Source organism: Lissotriton vulgaris, chromosome 6 (assembly GCF_964263255.1).
Source record: "Lissotriton vulgaris chromosome 6, aLisVul1.2, whole genome shotgun sequence".
NCBI classification, from domain to species: Eukaryota; Metazoa; Chordata; class Amphibia; order Caudata; family Salamandridae; genus Lissotriton; species Lissotriton vulgaris.
The window spans coordinates 694,721,402-694,739,660 of record NC_141694.1 but is presented as its reverse complement, the minus strand read 5'-3'; positions in this window follow the sequence as shown (position 1 = coordinate 694,739,660).

Genomic DNA, 18,259 nt, shown 5'->3' with positions numbered 1-18,259 from the left:
TTGTCCATTAAACTTAATAATCACTACAATGATTCCCTTTCATCCAAATGCCTTCTCCACCAGTGTATCATCCCCAGTTGGACCAACATAATTAATGCTTTCTTATCTCAATGTTCCTTACCAGACTGCCTAGTCAAGTCCTTCCCATCCTAAAAAAACAGACAGGGAATCCTGCTGACCCGAATAATTTTAGGCCATTGACCAACATTTCTCTTTTAGCCAAAGTAATAGAAAAATGTGAGCAACAACAGTTGAGCCAACACATCCAGAAATCCAATTTGCTTGAAGATTGTCAATCTGGGTTTAGACCAGCTCACAATACCAAATCTGCAATTTTTCATATAGTGGACGGCGCTCTATTGGCACTTGATCAAAACAAAACCTACCTACTAGTTCTTCTTGACTTGTCTTCGGCATTTGACACTGTAAACCATTAAAATATTGCTAGCCAGACGTGAAAACAGGATGGGGTTATTGGGTCTAGTTCTTGACTGGTTTAAATCCTTCTTGCAGAACAGAACACAAAGATGTTTGGTCAGCAATGATTTATACTTACCGTCCTCTAACTCAATTGATGTTCTGCAAGACTCTACTTTATCCCCCTAACTATATAACCTTTATGTCGAACCACTCACTGAAACTCTCCAACATACTAACACCTGCTACCACATGTATGCGGATGATACTCAGATTTAATATGAAGATCTTATCTCTGGAGGAGATCATGTTAATAGATGATGCCTTAAAGGTGACTTTACATTGGCTAACCAGCAATCATCTTAAACTCAATCCAAAAAAATAGAATTCCTTTTGATTCCTCCGCCAAAAAGCTCTGCTGATGTTAAGGAATGAGCCAATTCAAAAACAAGAAATCCCTATTCCCAGGACTTTAGTTACCAATCATCTAACAGGCATGAGAACATCCTATGCTAGAATCCTCTATCGTAAAATTCACGATTTCCCCCCTCTCAATTCTGTGATTGGGTATCTATTGTCTCTAATGCCATACTGTCCATGCCAAACCAATGTTTGTGACTACTAATAGGGGGTTCCAGTGTGTATTCAACTCGACATAACCTATGATGTCAGCCCTACAGGGGCAATACATACAACCACACATAGACAGTCAAAACAGTAAAAATGTGTGGCGGAGAGGAAGGCACCTCACGGGCGAACACCCTCGGGGAAATTGACAGATGTTACCAATACTTTGCCCCTTTCTCATCATTGGTTGCCATTCCTTTTCCAATAGACAAACGTTTCACAACACAAAAATGTGAAACAACTAATTTAAAAGAAAAGATGCAGAACAAGGAGCTCAGAGCATAGCTCCCTGACGTGACAAACAATACAGAGTGAAAGTAAAATCAGCAGTCACACCAACTGTACCACTTTATTACTGAATAAGGTATTCACTGCTGAGTTAAAAAGGCTGGTAGCTTACTGTCGCATACCACTACCTGTAACCAACATGTTTCACTGCCCAATACATTTTCTGGCAGATTCATCAGGGTTAGCACTTTGTCACTGCACCAGCGTTGGACATCTTTAAATCAGGAAACCTAAACCAGCCATGTTCACTCGTACCAGCCGGTCAGGCAATTCTCCGCCCTACTGTAGATTGTAGTATCAATCGTACAGATATCGTAACAGGACCTTAAATCATCCCAGGGATGATTTAAGGTCCCGTTACGATATCTGTACGATACTACAGGTAGTGGTATGCGACAGTAAGCTACCAGACCCTGTGCCTCATGGAAACAGTCCAGCCCGAACTGCCAAGCCATGTCTTCCCTGGACTGGAAACAAGCTTTCGAGGACCGGTTTCTGGCATTCCAGCCGTCTTCAGCCCGGCTTGCTTGAATCCAGTGGCAAAGTGAGCAAGGGACTCACGTCTGAGCATACCCTGCCACACTTATGGCGGCCAAAAGCGGTACAAAAGGGGGTGGTGATGGACGGAGCATCTGAATCAATCAAACACTCACACCCAGTCAAAAGATCTGGGTTTAATCAATAACTGTTCTTTAGCCCACTCTGCCACCCCAGTTCAGACATGGCTATATGCAAATCAGTCTGACCCTGTGCCTCATGGGAACAGTCCAGCCCGAACTGCCAAGCCATGTCTTTCCCGGACCGGAAACAAGCTTCTGTGGACCGGTTTCTGGCATTCCAGCCGTCTTCAGCCCGGCTTGCTTGAATCCAGTAGCAAAGTGAGCAAGGGACTCACGTCTGAGCATACCCTGCCACACTTATGGCGGCCAAAGCGGTACAAAAGGGGGTGGTGATGGACGGAGCATCTGAACCAATCAAACACTCACACCCAGTCAAAAGATCTAGGTTTGATCCATCACCGTTCTTTAGCCTACTCTGCCACCCCAGTTCAGACATGGCTGACATGATCGATGGTGTGATGGCGCTTTACTTCAAAGCTTGAATTCATTTGCAAGTAGAAGAAGAGGTCTGCGCCTGTGTGAAACCGTGCTGATAGCGGTCAGGATTGCTACGATATATATATAAATATATATTTTCCAAAAAGCGCTCGCTCCAACCACAAACTCCAACCGGATTCGCATAAGAAGACGAGGCGGACCCAACTTGGTGCAATTTAGTTTATTTTCTTACAACGCCACCAACAGCCCTCACGACCCGTTTCGGCAGATCCCTGCCTTGATCACATGACAACATGGTCGTGGAGCACATACCTTTTTAAAGTGCAAGTGCAGCAATTAACATAAAAGAAATATTCACATATTTTACAGTCTGTTTTTTTCTTTCTGTTTTCCCTTTCTCGGGTTGATTTAACTTTTTGGTTAGTGAACATTAAATGTTTAATACGCTATACATTTTATGTGGACAATATTTGTAAAATACATGAGCAGCGAATAGTTGTAAAATACAATAAGGAACATTACGCAGCTAAAATGGATAGGTATATGATAATGCCTATAAAATACAATTTTCCTATTCAGCAATATTCTGCTTAAATGCGCAATCATATTATTAGCCTAACGAAATGTAACATATACTTATTTTTTATACATATGTATGCCTCCCACTGCCATTTTTACCTAATATTAAAATCACTGGCATATTTCCTGAGTACATGTGTTTTATTCTCTTTAAAAATTCTAGTGTAGTGCTTCCACAAAGGAATACCCATTAATCCACCCTATTGGTGTATTCGAAACAAACAGTGCTAGATGCCTAAATTATAAAGTGCATATGTGAATAATTATCATGTATTGCATCACCAGTATACGGTATGTACTGATCCATTAAATATTATTTTGATCTAGTACTTTTACCGACTAATTTTTAATCCTCTATTTTTCTATTTTCAAAGTTAGCTGGTATTTGTCACAGGAAATTGGTACGCAGGCCAAATGGACAATTCAATTAACTTTATCAATATTCAAGAACACGATTCCCACAATTAGTTAAAAACATTTCTTAGATAAAAAAAATGTTTTAAAAGAACTAATTCATATCCCAGCTAAGATTATAAATATCCATTTGTCCTAAAAAACATATACTAAACTTTAGATAATATAAATAACTAATTAAAATCATTCTCAAAAGTTCATCAGTTAATATTTCTATCAGCTAAAATCCATATTGAATATTGTACATTTCCAAATATTTTTTACAGTTATGCAAATAAACCCATATTGAAGACGTCATTTATATACATTTCCCACAGATAAGGAGATCATCTTGTGGACTAATTGGTATTTTGGATGTAGAGTTACGTTGGTATGGGCACCTGTTTGATCATATACTACCCATTAGTCTAGATATGTATATAGGTCTTCACCCATATTTAACCCATTAGGCTGTTTGCTGTCCATTAATAAAATGTAATGGGTTTCCAGACGGCGTAGCATCCCTTCCCTGTTACCACCCCTTCTTTGAATGGGGACGCTATCTATCAGCTAGTATTTTAGATCTTTCGTTTTTCCCCCATGGTATTCCTTGAAGTGGCGTGCTACCGGGTAGCTAGGGTCATTATTGGTTATTTCCCTAATGTGCTGTAATATCCGTTGGTGCCCAGGCAGTTTTGTGCTTCCAACATATCTGAGATTGCAACTACACTCAAGGATATATACTACATATTCGCTTCTGCATGTTAAATGCTGTTTGATCATTTGGGGTTTTGAGCCGAAGGTCGTCATGTATGTTGTTTTATTTATACCAAATGTACATGCTTTACAGCTGATACATTTGAAAAACCCCTTCCTTGCCTTCAGCCAGTCTGAGCTAGTCTTACATTCTGGGCTACTGGTTACTAAAATATCGGCCATTGAAGTAGACTTTCTAAACGTTATGGCCGGATATTCAGGAAGTGCATTGCCTATGACAGGGTCATCCTTTACTATGTGCCAATTATTCTGAATTATTTCGCGCAAGGATTTGTGCTGACGGTTGTATGTTAGTATGAGTCTGGGACTCTCATCTACCGCTGATGTTACTTGTTTTTGGGATTTCATCAATGTACTGGTTTGTACCAATAAGTTCTCCCTGACCCTCGTCTGGGATTTCTGAATTGCGCTTTTGATGGTTTTGGCACTATACCCTCGATCCATAAACCTCAATTTGCTTTCCTGTTGATGTTTGACCAGTTCAGTCTCACTGCTACAAATTCTGCGCAATCTAAGCATTTCCCCATAAGGGATACTATGTATGAGGTGTGCTGGATGTTCGCTTGTCGCATGCAGTAATGTGTTCCCTGAAGTTTCTTTCCTGAATAAAGTGCTGATCTTCAAATCCTCTATTTTGATTAGGACATCTAGGAAAGGGATTTGCTCTCTACTGATATGCGATGTAAAATGCAAATTCATATCATTATAGTTCAAATTAGTTATAAACTCCTCTGCTTCCTCTTCCGTCCCATTCCAGACAATCATCAGATCATCTATATATCGTAGCCACGATATAACCTTGTCCTTATATGTGTCACCGTGTTGTCTCCGGAGAACCAGCTCCTCCCACCAGCCCATGAATAAGCAGGCATAGCTGGGGGAGAAGCTGGCCCCCATTGCAACATCCTGTACTTGGCGGAACATTTGTTTCCTGAAAAGAAAGAAATTATGTTCCAGACAGAAGACCAACATGTCCATAAGCATCTTATTGTGTAAAGTAAACTCTATTGGTCTCCTTGCTAGAAAATATTTCACTGCTTTGATACCATCTATATTTCTTATGCACGTGTAAAGAGATGTTACATCAAGAGTATTTAGTTTGTACCCCTCCTGCCCCTCTACTTTTTCAATTTTCAACAGAAAATCCCCAGTGTCTTTTACATAGGATTCCAGATTTTGTACGTGTTCTTGAAGAAAAAAGTCTATGTCTCTGGACATGTTTTGAAGGGGCCCATCACAGGCAGCTATAATTGGACGACCCGGAGGTTCTTCCCTGTTTTTGTGAATTTTTGGTATAAAACAGATTACAGGTGTTTTGGGGAATTCCTTTTTCAAGAATTTAAACTCATCCAGACTTAGGAGTCCCTTGCTCTTCCAGGCTAGTAATTTGCTGCTTAATTCATCCTGTATCTGTTTATACCTGAGGGGCGTACTGTGATGGTAGCACTGAACATCGTTAAGTTGTCTTTCTGCCTCGGTTAGATAGTCATTTAGGGGCCACAAAACAATATTCCCCCCTTGTCCGAGTTTCTTATTACGACGTTATGTTGTTTTTTTAATTTCTCCATTAGTGCCCCATAACTCCTTTCTTGAGTTGTTAATCTCCTTTTAGTGCTCAGTGTTTTAATGTTCAATTTTTTGATCTGTGATATTATAATGTCATTAAACACATCGATGGCATCTTTTGCCATTATAGGCACGAACTTGGATTTCCTTTTAAAAGGGGTGTCAGGTTTTTTGTTTCCGATGTTATTAGTATCTTGAGTACTTAGGTAAGAAAACTCCAGCTGACTGTTCTGCATCCCCTGGGAAGGAGTAATACTGTGCGGGCTAGACGGCAAGTTCACAATTGATTGTAAATCCATTAAAAGTTCATGGTCACCTGCAGCTAGGTTTGGCATGGCGGTTGTATCAGTAGCTGGCACATTCGTTTTAGTTTTAGCATTCAACTGTTTGTGGTATTTGCATAATTTCTATTTTCTTATATATTGATATACATCAGCCCTGGTTCTGGTATAGTGAAAGTTTGATTCTGGACAGTATGATAGACCTAACGATAAAAGTTGAGTCTCGGTTGCTATTAAATCTATTTGTGCCAGGTTTATGATCGTATTTGCATTATTGGGTTAAGTTATTGTTTCACTTACTTGGTTTTCTTGTTGTTTATCCACGACCCCCTGCCCCTCCCTCCTCGTTTTGTCACGTTGTTTGTTGGCGGTCCTCCTTGCCCTCCTCCTTTTTGTGCGCCGTTTTTTGCCGACTGCACTGTACTGGGACGAAGAGTTTCCCGGCGGCTCTGCCTCACGTATTCCAATTCCTCGGCCATGGTCAATTTTGCTGCCTTGTCAATTCCTTGGCCACCCTCGGAATCCGACCCATTTTCCGTTATTACACTAGCTTCCGACATCGAGGAAGTTTCCGGTTCGGAGTCTTCTGCTGGCACCGGCGATTTGTTAATACATTGTTGATTTTTCTTTGCAGCTGCCTTTCGCATTGTATCAAACTTTCTGGTGAAAGTGAAAATCTTGCCGTATTCGTAATGTTGTTTATCCCGCCTAAACTTATACGTTTTTCGTGCCTTTATTTTCTCTTCTTCCTTTTCTAGTCTTTGTTCCATTTCGTCATTCAATTTCGTTTTTTGCTCTTGTGGGTCATTCATGGCTTGAATCTCATTCCTTAACTTTTCAATTTGGGGTAGCAACTCCTCTCTGTCACTCTCCGCATATTTAACCAGCAACTCTACCAGTTGACGAGAGGAGTCCAGATTACATTGTGCCCATTCCGCCATGACCCTTGGGTTTGGTGTGTCGTAGCTGGGGGCAATCATTATTCTCAGCCCTCTTGGGATACGTCCTACATCCAGGTACCTTCTTAGCGATTTTGACTCACACCATTTTGCTGTCTACCTCGGAATGAGTTTCTCCAATGCCTTATATTTGTCCTTTAAACCTGTTCCCATATTGGTGTTACTCGTACCAGCCGTTTTACTGGTGATTATCAGCTGCAGTGTCTCATCCGAGAACACATCTACCGCCGCACTCTCTCCATTCCTCAATGTTGTCGCGGACATGGTGGCTTGTTTATTGTAAAAGTTCTTATTTGTCCATTACCCGCAATGATGTACACACAGCCTTGTGTTTGAAAGATGTTAAAATCACTGCGGAACCCGGCACTGCACTCTTCCTCACCTGCCGTTTATCTTGGAATCGTCCCTCGGCCAACGCGGTTGGATTTTCACGCTCACTACAGCTGCCTCGTCTCAGCTCTTCCGAACTGCACTCAGTAGCCACGGGGCGTGTCACCTTCCGTTTGCTCAGCTGGACTTGGTTTTCCAAATGCGGCAGGGGGCTCCTTGAATGCTCCGTTCCCGGTTCGTTTCTTCAGCCGGTACCCTTCCAGAAAGCAATATCTCCGGAAATCAGGTACCTTTAACTCTCCTTCTTTCACGGAGCCAAACTTGCTTGAAAGGGGTCTGCTTCACTGGGGAAAGTTGTCCAGTGTAATTTTCCAAAAAGCGCTCGCTCCAACCACAAACTCCAACCGGATTCGCATAAGAAGACGAGGCAGACCCAACTTGGTGCAATTTAGTTTATTTTCTTACAACGCCATATATATATATCATGGTGTACTGAAGAATTAGTGGGTGCATAAGTGTCTGAATGGATGATTTTGTAGGTGCGTGACTGACTGTATAAGTGAGTGATTAAACTTGTCTTACTGAAGGCATGGGTTAGTGACTAAACCGTGTGAATGTCTGTATCAGTCTTGCAGTTAGTGTATAAGCGTCTGCATGGGTTGGTGAGTAGCTACATGAGTGTCTATATGGGTTATTATTTGGTTGCCTGAGCATCCATATGGGTGTCTGAGTGTCTGTGTGGGTGGGTGGGGGTGTGTGACTCTGTGCATAGATGTATGAGTGGGTGATTTACTAGGTGTATGGGTTCAAGAGTGCCTCTGTGAAGGGCTGTAAGGGTGAGTGAGTGTGTGTATGGGTGTGTTTGTGAGTGAATAGATGTCTCACTGGTACATGTGTGAGTAACCACATATGTGAAAACTAGTATATGTGAGTGTTGGAGTATATAAATGATTATGGGCCCAATGTAGGTGGCCATTTACCGCCCGGTACCGGACGATTTCGGCCGTTACCGACCGGTAAATGGGTTTTTGGGATGTAGGGGGCCAATTTTACAGATTCAGTAAATTTACCGAATCGGTAAATTTACCGAATCGGTAAAATTCCAAATCGGTATTTTTACCGATTTGGTAACTTCAAGATGTAGGTGGGACTCTTCTGAGTCCCAAAGGCCTTTCAGATTCGGTATTTTACCACCCAATCCAATTGGGTGGTAAAATACTGAATCCAGGTGTGCATGCACATGTGTGCATGCACACCTATGCCATGTGACAGACAGACATGCCCTTAGGGCATGTCTGTGTGCCACATGGCACACATGCCTGTATTTGGGGTGCTAGAGGGTGTCAAAGTGACACCCCCTGCACCCTTGCTGGAATCGGTATTTACCGAATCGGTAAATACCGATTCGGTAATGCCCATTGATTCCTATGGGCTTCAATGGCCATAGGAATAAATGGGTATTACCGATTCGGTATTTACAGAATCGGTACATACCGAATCTTAACGATTCGGTATTTACCGATTCTGTAATACCTACACCCCCTCCCTCTATTTTACCACTTCTTAAATACCGAATCGGTAAAAATCGGTATTTAAGAAGTGGTAAGATAAAATTACCTACATCTAGCCCCTTATGTGAGAGTGAGTGATTGTGAGATAAGTGAGGTGGTTTGTGTATAACTGTATAGGTGAGTAAATGGGAGTGTGATTGATTCTTTGCATAACCGACTAGGTGTGTGAGTAACTTTATGGATGAGTGGCAGCGTGTGAGTGTCTGTATAGGTGTATGAGTGCATATGATGGTGCTGTATTGATGAGTGACTGCTTGTAGGAGTGACTGTATGGGTGAATGAGTACATGTGTGTGTAGACCTAGGAATAAGTGAGTGGGTATGTAGTAACTGGTATTGGTGTGTTTATGGTTTTGTAAATTGCAGTCTGTATTTTAGAGTGGGTGTATCAAAGGTAAGCATGGACGAATTTTGCGAATCTCGCGTTCGCGAATTTTGCGGATTTGCGAACTCGCAATCCGCAAAATCCGCGAATTCTCGCAAATTTTTTTTTGTGTTCGCGCGGGTTTCTGCCAGTTCGCGAGGGTTTTGTTCAATTTCGCAAAACGCGAACTTACCTGTCGGGTCGCAAGTTTCGCGAACTTGTTGTTTCTACGTGTCCAGCCTGTTTGGGACACTCTTCTTCATCACTGCCACTCTCTGTCACCACTGCCACTCTCTGACTACTCATGCCACCCTCTGGCCCACCCATGCCACCCTCTGTTTCATCACAGCACCCTCTGGTTGTCCAGTCAGTGTACATTATTGTGGCAACGCAAGCACACCTTCCCTGCCTCAAGTGACCTGAATTAATTTGGGGCTGATTAATGTGTCACAGAATATTTTTTTAGCTGGCACCTGCTTCCTTAGTGCTTCCTGATTAGTGATCTTTTGCACTTGCTAAGTGCTTTCATTGTTGCAAAATTAGTTACAACACCTGCCCTGCCCCAACTGACAATAATGAATTAGGGGCTGATTAATGGATTTGAACCTCCAGCCTGGCTCCTGCTTGTCTCCCTTAGCTGTAATTCAGGACCTTTGTGGCATATGTGTAACTATTCTGAGGTTCAGAGCAGGGTCACATAATAGTTGCAACTGGCAACTGAACTCTGGAGGGGCCCCTCAGGAAGCACTACAGGAAATGGCTACTAATGATGAGCCTGAACTTTTGAACCTGGTAAGTAGTTTCAGTTTTGCTAAGATCGTATTTCTGCAATTTTGCGCTTATTCGCGGGGCGCGAAGTTGTACTGGGAAGCCGCGAACTCACGCGAACAGTGCGAGCAAGCCATGAAATCCGCTGCTCGCGGATTTGCGGATTTTGCGGGAGATTCGCGAATCTCGCGGATTGCGAATTTACCGAAAATCCGCAAAATCCGCGAGCGAAACGGATTTTCCGCCCATGCATAATCAAAGGTTATATTAGCGTGTGGGGAGGTTCATCAGATTATCACCTGGATGATCTCATCAGTGATGTCACTGAGCATGTCATGAATGATGTAATATGTGACATCATTAGCAGTGCATTAAGGGGCGCGAGTAATAGTTAGCTCAACTAACTATAACAGCCACATTTCTCTGGTTTTGTATGAGTGAAAGGTCCAACTAATTATAATGTCCCTGAAACCTATGTTTTTTTCAGTGAATTTCTAAGGTTTTTTAAATGCTAATTATTAACTATAATGTCCCAAAAATACGTGTTCTTAATTTTGAAAGTTTTATAAAAATAATGTGATGTTTTCTCTATTCTAAAATATGAATTAACATTTTTAGTTATTTATTTATGTTTAAAAGTAAATTTGTGTACCGATTGTGTACAGGTCACGGAGGGTCCGAGAATCTAAGAATTTTGCTGCCATATTGGTTAGGTCGTGTAGGATGCGCTTTCGGAATACGAAGGGTGTGCGGTTCTCGGCTCTGCATAATGTTACGCACGTATTTCCGGGGGTCGCGTCAGGTGCAAGAATCCACCGCAAATTTTAATGTTTTAAAAGTATATGTATATGACTTTAATATGTATATTATACCAAGAGATTATTTAACATATTTGTAAATATCATATATTTGTAACTGGAATAAATATATATTATTGTTAAACATATTTTTCAGGAATCGTGCCAGGAGCGTGCTGGCTCCGGACTGGGTGTGCGAATCCCATGTGACTTTAAAAGAAAGCTTTTTATTGGTTAGGAAGCTTTTTGTTCTAGAATTTACAGCACCCCACCCAAATTTCTCATTCCTCCAACAACATCCTCAGGAGACACAGCTTTTATGTTTGCTGCTCTTGTTTGTATTTTTTTTTAAACTACTAAAAATGGCATCTTCAAATCCAACTGCCAACATCCTTGGCTAAGAATATGACTTGGAGGAACCAAAAAAACTGCAGAATGAGAGTATCGTCTGGGCCTTCTTTTTCTTTCCACCTGGTGAAAACAAGGTTAATGCAAGAAAGATGGCCTGCACCATGTGTGAACGAATCTTATCTCGGGTTCCAAGAAGATATACTCACGCGGTACTTCGTCCATGTTGAAGCACCTGGAAACTTTGCACCCTCATCATCTAGCATGAGAAGATCGTCGATCTGAGCTGGAACGTCAAGAACAGCAAGGTGATGACGTCTGAGGACCTAGCACCTCAGCCGGTACATCATCATCAACCAGAGGACCTGACATTAGACCTGAGTTTGCTGGTCTTGAACAATGCTGCATCAAATGTAAAAAAAAGTATTTCCTATGGTGAGCAGTCAGTAGATGCTATTGTTTTTGCAGCAAAAAACCACCATTGTTATTTTTTTGCAATAATTTTTTCATTGCAAAATGTTAGAGAAAGTTTTCCCACTTTATTCTGTTGCTTTTTTATTTTGTTTTAAAAAAACACCCATTTTTTTTAAATTTGTTAAAAATATATATAAAATAAAAAAAGAAGAAAAAAACGGTTCTTTCCAGAACCGCCTATTTGGTTAAAAATAGGCAAATTTGTAAGCGTTGTATGGAAGGTGCCAAGTAAAATATATATGGCGAAGTATAGGGGTAGTGCATGTGTGATTGCATGAGTGCATGTGTAGTGCCTGGGTGATTGCATGAGTACATGGGTAATGCCTAGGCGATTGTAAGAGTGCATGGGTAATGCCTAGGTGCATCAAGGTGTGCGTAAGTAGTGCCTGTGTGATTGCATGAGAGCACAGTTAGTGCTTCAAGGATTTTGTAAGTGCATCGGTAGTGCCTGAGTGATTGAAGGACTGCATGGGCAATACCTCAGTGATTGCATGAGTGCAGGGGTAATGTCTGGGGGATTAAAGGAGTGCATAGGTAATACCTGTGTAATTGCATGAATGTAGGGATAATGTCTAGCTAATTGCATGAGTGTAGAGGTAGTGCCAGGGTGATTTTTTAAGTACATGGGTATTGCCTGGGTAATTATAAGAGTGCAGCAGTAGTGCTTAAGATATTGGAGGAGTGCAAGAGTAGTGCCTGGGTGATTGCAGGAGTACATGGATAGTACATGGCTGATTGGGGGAGTGCATGGGTAATGCCTAGGTGCATCAAGGAGTGCATCACTACTGCCTGTGTGTTTGCATGAGCGCATAAGTAGTGCCTGGATGGTTTTAAGAGTGCATGGGTACTGCCTGAGTGATTGAAGGACGTCATGGTTAATAGCTGGTGATTGCATGAGTGCAGGGGTAATGCCTGCAGGATTAGAGGAGTGCACAGGTAATGTCTAAATAATTGTATGAGTGTAGGAATATTGTCTAGGTAATTGCATGAGTGTAGAGGTAATGCCTGGATGATTTTATAAGTGCGTGGGTATTACCTGGGTAATTATATGAGTACAGCGGTAGTTCCTGAATAATTGGAAAAGGTTATAAGTAGTTTCTGGGTGATTTTTTAAGTGCATGGTTACTGCCTGGATGATTGGAGGAGTGCATGGATAGTGCCAGGATGATTGCAGCAGTACAAGAGTAGTGCTTGGGTTATTCTATGAGTGCATATATAGTGCCTGGTTGATTGCATGAGTGCAAGAGTAATGTCAGGGTGGTTGCACGAGTGTAATGGTAGTTCCTGGGTGATTGCGGAAGTCCATTAGTAGTGCCTAGGTTAATGCATGAGTGCATAGGTAGTGTCTGGATGATTTTATAAGTGCATGGGTACTGCCTGAGTGATTGAAGGACTGCATGGGTAATAGCTAGGTGATTGCATGAGTGCAGGGGTAATGTCTGGGTCATTGGAGAGTGCATAGGTAATCAATCTTAGCAATAATTATCTGCCTGTGTACAAAGTCATATAGTGCTAATAGTCACTGATACAATTACAACACATCTGAAACACTGGCCTTCCAAAGTATAATACACATGTCTTTAAGTACAAAACATATCAAAATGTATTTATTCATTGTATTTTTTGCAATTTATATAAAACCATAAGAGTTTATGTCCCAATAGTCCAAGCACATCCCACATCACACTCACACATTCATTCAAGCAAACAGAAACATACCCACACATCCTCATACGTCCTACAAAATCAGGGTTACATTTTTAACAAGAAATATATATATATATACACACAACCTAACAAAAAATCCCCACACAAGCTATGGATAAATGTATCACTTTGTAATTGCGACAATGGATACAAAAGGTAAGATCAAAATAGCTAGATAAACTCATTAAAAGATTAATCAGTTGGTGATACAATTCATATCTTAAATCACAATTCCTTCTTGGGGGGAAACATGTTATATCCTAAGTATTACATTTATATGTAATCAGCCTAGGTCCTCCTAGCTACTCAGCCAGAGTGAGAGATGGTAACGGAATGTTGGTGTAACTGTGATGAATATAATGCCTGGGTGCCTGTGTGGGTGTGTGGTGACAATTGGAGATGGTCTGAGCAGCTGGGCAGGCTTCTCCTGGTGGGACTGGTGTAGGAGATGTAGTGATGGAGCTGGGATTCGCATGTAAAGCGCCCTGCTCGTATGCAAAACCCTTGTCTAAACTGCATAATAATATTAACATCATTGTTCGTCATTCATAAAGTGGTTTTCCCAACACGCGGGTGTCCCCAGGATGCTTGCTTGTTTGTCTTTTCTCGTACTAAACGAAGCTTGCACTAAAAACGGCTGCTTCGCCGAAATTCAGCCTGCGCATGCGTCGGTCATACCCATGTGATGTGACGCACTCGCATTCTGGAGGGATTCTGTGCTCATGCGCACTGTTGCAAACATGGCCGCTTGTCTCTCACCACGCTCTCCGCTTGCTACTGCTGCTTTAGCCTATCTGTCTTTTCGCACTAAACCATAATGCTATAGTCATTATAAAATAAGGGTTGGTTAGAATTTTATCATGGTATACAGTGTGATCATTTTATATGTGATTTTAATTTGTTCTCGCTTACTTTTCATGTACCGCGTCTTTGTGGGCTGGGGCATACATGAGCGACGCCATGATGAGGCTCCTCTGAACCCTGTCAGGTGACCGGGGAAAGTCCTAACTGCGCAGAAGCTAAAACTAGCCAGCTGGCTCCTGAAGCCCGATGCGCCTGGGAACCCATCCCGAAGATGCAAGATTGCACCTTGAATTGTCATACACTGTTGCTATATGCTGTGCTCTTGTATTGTATTCTGTATTCCTATGCCTGGGAACGTGAACCCGGGGGGCGGGTGTGCAAAATTGAATAATTATGATGGGAACATTGAATTCTAGGAGGTGGTAATGACCGCACCACCTCTCCTGACCAATCATAATGTGGGAAACTGTCACTTGCAACATTAGTGGGTGGTCTGAGGGACCCCAAAACAGTATAACTGCCCTAGTTTAGCTTAGGAAAATTGTCCGACTTGTCCGAGTAGCAGACCTGTCACTGACCCTACGAACTCTATAGGTGCTCAATCTGAAGTGCTGCGGAGCACTCTGTCCATACTTTCCACAAACTCCTAAGGGGTGGAAATAATCCTAAGTGCTGGCGAAGCACTTTGCTGGGAAATTCGAAAACCCAAATCGGGGTTACTGGCGGATTACTTGCAGAGAGGGGTAACGCTGGCGTTGCTTCTGAAGCTGTGGGTGTTGGTCGTACCTTGGTGAGCCCAGTCCTGATCCCAAATCCTGAGGGGTATCCTGTCCTTACTGTCCGTGAGCTGTACCTGCTCGCATTCTGGCATTCCTTCCTGAGGGTCCTTGTCCCCGTCCTTCCAACTGACCCGTGGCCAGGGTTAGTCTTCTCTCAGACCTAGGTAAATATCAACCTGTGGGTTTGCGTCTCTCTCTCTCTCTCTTTCTCGTCTTCACTCTCTACTTTCCAAATAAAGCACTCTTGCCGAGATATTGCTCTATCGCATTGAGAACAAGTTATATGCAATTGTTTATTAGAATTGTTCCACTTCTCTCCCTACCTTTAGAGAATCGCCAATTGTTATATTGTATTAGTATGTTCCAATTTTTCCCTTCCTTTTAGCCGATTGCAGTGATCTTAGCAGGAATAGCCTAGTACACATAGGTTAAGTACATGTTCTAGGTCCCATCCACGTCCTATTGTTTCTAGTATAAAGTTGCAGTGACTAGTTTGTTCTAAAAATCCTACCTCTAGTCTTCCCATATACTCAAATGGTCTTAGCACTTATCTATAGCTACTTTATGGTTTTGATTTTGATGTTAGATGCATTATTCTGCCTATCACTTATTGCCTTGTCATATTCTCTTTGAACTTTATATAAAACTTTAAAGCATCCTCAGGTGTCTGTGGTCATTTTACAGAAATTGTGGATAAGTATTGTACTAATTATAAAGAGTATTTGATCTCAGGCCTGTCTGCTATTTCCCTGTTAGCTCCAGATCTGTCATATGAATTGTGCCTGTGGTAAGTCAGGTGCATGGTAAGCAGAGGTGAAACCAAACCTTAATTACTCATAGCAGCGTGCAGGAGGAGAAACCAAAGAAATCCTCACCCGGTTCACCCAAATTAATTAGTGTGGTAGTAAAGGTTTGCACGCCAAGGGCCCAGTGCGTGTAAAGAATTGGTAACTCAGGTGACCCGGGAGAACTGCGCGCTCTATCAGTAATTTTCTGGTAACCAGAGGATGGTTTGGACTAGTTAGATTAGGTAGACAGGATAGTTCATAAACAAACCGTGAATATAAAACGTGCTGCTGATTTTCTACTGTATTTTGTCAAATATTTTTGAAATGTTTTAAAGACTTATATGTAAAATATATGATTTTTGCATTGCTGCTATAAATGTTAATTTAACGCAAAATTGTTTGTGAATGTTCAGTGTAGTCCGAATCCCCGGGGAAGTATTTTAGCTAACGGTGAGCAGAATCCGGTTAGCTGTTGAAAGTCACTAGGTTTGAGGCATTAGTGCAGGGTTAAGAATAACTGGAAGCACTAATTAGGACCTTTTGTTTTTGGAGTGAATGATAGCTACGAGTCCTTTATAAAACTTTCATTGCGATATCACCTAGTAAGGGTCGCATACGGAAGGAGTAGTAGGGTCTCCAAGGCTTGTCTGGTAAGTAAGATAGTTCGCTGGTGAAATCCTGGCTCAGTACATATCCCCAACTAAGGTGGATGAGTCAGAAGAATAACGGGTTCTATGTTACTAGTGTGAAAGGACAGGCAAAGAAGTCTATCCAGAGTGAATGAAAAGTAGACAGAAGTGGTTTACTAGTAGTGAAAGAAAAGTCTTTTCTCTCTTTAGAACACTCAGACATAGTGGCAAACATTGTGTGTTGTTGACTAAAACGTGCACTCGCACTTTAGAGAGAGTAAAAAGGTTCCGTTACCTTGTGAAGGAGGGAGTCAGTCGGAGAGCTGCTCTGACGTCACTCCGTGCCGCGCTGGTATTGGTCAAAACAGCGGGTGGGTAGTGGAGCTGAATTTGTAAAGGAGGGGTGAGTGCCAAAGCGTGAGACTCTGTCTTGCGAAAAGGCCGCGCACCCATTGGTTAACAGTATTTGTATTTTCTGACCTGATTGGGTGGTGCGAAAAATAAGTCGCGCTAGCATTGGAAGCACAAAGGTAAACAAAATTAATCCAGCCGAGTTAGAAGCGAGTCTGGAGAGTTGTATGTGGTATCCAGATTTCATACCGAATCCAAAGTACCTAGGATTTCATACGGATCAGCTTAGACGAGGTAGACCGCACATGATGTGTGGAGTAAAGAGGAAACTGTCATTCTCTGATAAAATAAAGAATTTTTTCAAAACTGACAAGCCCATTAGAACGAGGGAGGGCGTACTCATTCCCCCGCCAAATACCCCTGCTTCTTTCATGTTGTTTGATAATGGGTATCACACTTGTGTCTGGTTAGAAAATTGGGCAAAGTATACTGCCGAGGACGGAGTCCTAGCATTCCCTGTTGAAGGTACATTTAATGGTCGGATCCTGTTTAACTTAAGGACCCGCATGAATGAATTACACCCTAGACCTAGGTTGACCCAGTACGAAGCTCTGGAGGAATGGGAGATTGAGGCTGCAGAGCGAGATAAACCCCGGATGGATAAGGGAGTAAGTAAATGGTATCCGAGGGTCCAAGCGCAGACCAAAGAGCAGAAAATGAAACAGTGGAGGCAATCTATGTTGACTGAAGGATTGTTTCCCATGATGGGGGTATCAGAAGAAAAGAGAGGAAAATGTAAAGAAAAAACCCATCACCTAGTACCTATGGGGGAGTTAGAAGATGAGCACCTGGAAGATTTGTTAATGAAAAATCCACCTCCCTATGTTGCAGAGTCAGAGCCTGTGTATTCTCGAAATCCCTTTTCAAATTATCCCCGATGTAGGAGGGACAGTGATACGGATGGAACAGGTACAGACAGTAAAACCAGTGAAAGGGATGGGTTTTGCAGACCTAAATCCACGGTCCCGAATTATCAGCCATTCGGAGAAGGTCCACCTCGATTGGTCACTCCGACTGCTCCGAATATTTATCCGTCCTTAGTACCACAGGTATTGCATGACAATTCTGCCGAAAAGGTATTAGGGGAAAAAGAGAGAGAGGCCCTGGCTAAACAGCGAGAGGACTTAGTTCGAACCATTGCCCAGATACATCCCCATCCTGATTCCCTGACTATTCCAGTGACTATTGGCCCAGCTATTCCACTGTATAGAAATGACCTGACTAATCTCCATCCTCCTGTTATCACCCCAATGCCGCCTACTCCTAGCATCCCGTCTCCGAGGAAGGAGATATTCATAGATGAGGATCAAGAGAGTGAGTGTGAATCTGTGGTTCTGATGGATCTGCCCATTAGAGAATCTAGGATTAGTATAGCAGGGGCAAGAAGTCAGCCTAGAACAAAAGAGGTGTTGATTGAAAGTGCAACTGGGGCTAGGAGTGCCACCTTAGTTTCCCCAGAAGAATTGGACAAATGGACAAAAGAGCTGGAGAAGGAGACCACTACCCAACCCAGAGCATTGGAAATATATAAATTAAGGATAGAAA